Source organism: Balaenoptera borealis (genome assembly GCF_965194805.1).
Source record: "Balaenoptera borealis genome assembly, contig: HAP1_SCAFFOLD_370, whole genome shotgun sequence".
Lineage (NCBI taxonomy): Eukaryota > Metazoa > Chordata > Mammalia > Artiodactyla > Balaenopteridae > Balaenoptera > Balaenoptera borealis.
The window spans coordinates 167,800-171,014 of NW_028123823.1; positions in this window are offsets into that span (position 1 = coordinate 167,800).

Below are 3,215 nucleotides of genomic sequence, written 5' to 3' on the forward strand. Positions count from 1 at the left end.
ATGTAATAGACAAGACCTACTCCTTGCTCAGTGAACTGGACTCAACACCCCCTATTCACCGCCCAAGAATATATCTGACTAGTAAGAATCTTAAAACCTATGTATTGATATCTCTCTGTAAGTGAGTCAAGTGGGTGTAAAGCGGCATAAACACAGCAGTGAAAAGCAGCTAAACCCCATTATAAAAATCAATTACTTTTCAAAACCCGTGAAACAAAGACAGTGAAAGAGAGAGAAATTCTTACAAAATTCGTTCAGGGGCTGTGATGCCACCTGGATTGACCATATCTAGACCCACAGCTGATTGAGACATAAGGGTGGACACTCGTGGGGCTGAGAGGTTTGGTGAGGTAGGCTGAGCTAACGCAGACCCTTTAAAGTAATTCGGCGTGGTACCCATCCCATGGGTCCCAAATCTCCAGGTTCAAGGGCATCGTCCTACATTGAAAACATGCATGAGAAACCCCGAAGATGGTACACCGTGTGATCGGGAAAGGTTTCTAAAACGCACCTCATTTCTCATCTCCTTGTGCTCCGGTTCGCCATTCCAGCCGCTTTACTAGCAATTTCCCTCCTTGGAGAATCAGCACCTTTATCCTCCTGTTCCGTACAGGTTGCTAATTGTCCTGAGGATGAACGGGAAGAGGGGGAACCAATGAGAGACTAGCTCTAGGTGTTGGGGCAGGCACAGGTCATTCTATTTTCCCATCAGGAAGAAGAATTAACCACAGGCTCAGCCTTCCTCCAGGAACCAGAATACGGCCTGAAGCAATCCTGCGCTTTTGCGGCCAGCTCCCAAGAAAGCGAGTTGAAGAATGGAGCTCAGGGGCACTGCAATTCACAAACCTGCAGACTTAGAAATGATAACTCTCGCCCACAAATATATTGAGGGAAGGCAACGAAGAGGATTTGAAATCAGGGCAGAATTGCAGGAAACAGATTTCAGGAGGTAGATTCGAATCGCCTTTAAAGCACAGGAAAAGCGGCAAAACCTCGACAATGATGCCCTTGGCCAAAAAGGGCGTATGCGTTTTTTCCTGAATATATTCAGGAAAAAACGCATACGCCCTTTTTGGCCAACCAAGCAACCTGGAAAGGCAAATCAGCGCTACAAAGAAGTCTCGCTTCCCATCGGTCAAAAGGGCCATGATGAATAAAGTGTCAAAACCAGAAATGCTGGACAGGCCTTGGAGAAATGGGAGCCTTGCTACGCTGATGGGCGGGATGTAAATTGCTAACAGCCACTCTGGAGAAGTGTACGGTGTGTCCTGAAACATCTAAAAAACTCAGCTTAGAGACCATAGGGCACTTCCTCTCATGGGCGTATAAATTGGGAAAACTAAAAATCAGCAAGACACAGGCACCCCAAAGTTTTGGGCTACTCTGTTGACAAGAACCTCCACTTCGTTACACCTTAAATATCCCAGGAAAGAGAAGAATGGATAAAGAAGTTGCGGTCCTTATGTACAATGGAATATCACTCAGCCATGAAATCAACGTCATAAGGCTAGTATCAGCATGATGAGTGGATTTAGGTACGACCATTCTAAGTGAAATAAGTCACACAGAAAAAGACACTTATCATGAGATATCACTTATAGAGGGAATGTCAAAACCGCTACCCTTGAACTGAATTACAAAACAGAACAGAGTCACACGTTTAGAAAACACACTATGGCTGCTTAACGGGAAAGGTGAGGTGGGGTGATGCATAAAACAAGGGTTTCAAATTAGCTCAGATACCGTTCCATAAACCCAATATGTAATAGACAAGACCTACTCCTTGCTCAGTGAACTGGACTCAACACCCCCTATTCACCGCCCAAGAATATATCTGACTAGTAAGTATCTTCAAACCTATGTATTGATATCTCTCTGTAAGTGAGTCAAGTGGGTGTAAAGCGGCATAAACACAGCAGTGAAAAGCAGCCAAACCCCATTATAAAAATCAATTACGTTTCAAAACCCGTGAAACAAAGACAGTGAAAGAGAGAGAAATTCTTACAAAATTCGTTCAGGGGCTGTGATGCCACCTGGATTGACCATATCTAGACCCACAGCTGATTGAGACATAAGGGTGGACACTCTTGGGGCTGAGAGGTTTGGTGAGGTTGGGTGAGCAAACGCAGACCCTTTAAAGTAATACGGCGTGGTACCCATCCCATGGGTCCCAAATCTCCAGGTTCAAGGGCATCTTCCTACATTGAAAACATGCATGAGAAACCCCGAAGATGGTACACCGTGTGATCGGGAAAGGTTTCTAAAACGCACCTCATTTCTCATCTCCTTGCGCTCCGGTTCGCCATTCCAGCCGCTTTACTAGCAATCTCCCTCCTTGGAGAATCAGCACCTTTATCCTCCTGTTCCGTACAGGTTGCTAATTGTCCTGAGGATGAACGGGAAGAGGGGGAACCAATGAGAGACTAGCTCTAGGTGTTGGGGCAGGCACAGGTCATTCTATTTTCCCATCAGGAAGAAGAATTAACCACAGGCTCAGCCTGCCGCCAGGAACCAGAATACGGCCTGAAGCAATCCTGCGCTTTTGCGGCCAGCTCCCAAGAAAGCGAGTTGAAGAATGGAGCTCAGGGGCACTGCAATTCACAAACCTGCAGACTTAGAAATGATAACTCTCGTCCACAAATATATTGAGGGAAGGCAACGAAGAGGATTTGAAAGCAAGGCAGAATTGCAGGAAACAGATTTCAGGAGGTAGATTCGAATCGCCTTTAAAGCACAGGAAAAGCGGCAAAACCTCGACAATGATGCCCTTGGCCAAAAAGGGCGTATGCGTTTTTTCCTGAATATATTCAGGAAAAAACGCATACGCCCTTTTTGGCCAACCAAGCAACCTGGAAAGGCAAATCAGCGCTACAAAGAAGTCTCGCTTCCCATCGGTCAAAAGGGCCATGATGAATAAAGTGTCAAAACCAGAAATGCTGGACAGGCCTTGGAGAAATGGGAGCCTTGCTACGCTGATGGGCGGGATGTAAATTGCCAACAGCCACACTGGAGAAGTGTACGGTGTGTCCTGAAACATCTAAAAAACTCAGCTTAGAGACCATAGGGCACTTCCTCTCATGGGCGTATAAATTGGGAAAACTAAAAATCAGCAAGACACAGGCACCCCAAAGTTTTGGGCTGCTCTGTTGACAAGAACCTCCACTTCGTTACACCTTAAATATCCCAGGAAAGAGAAGAATGGATAAAGAAGTTGT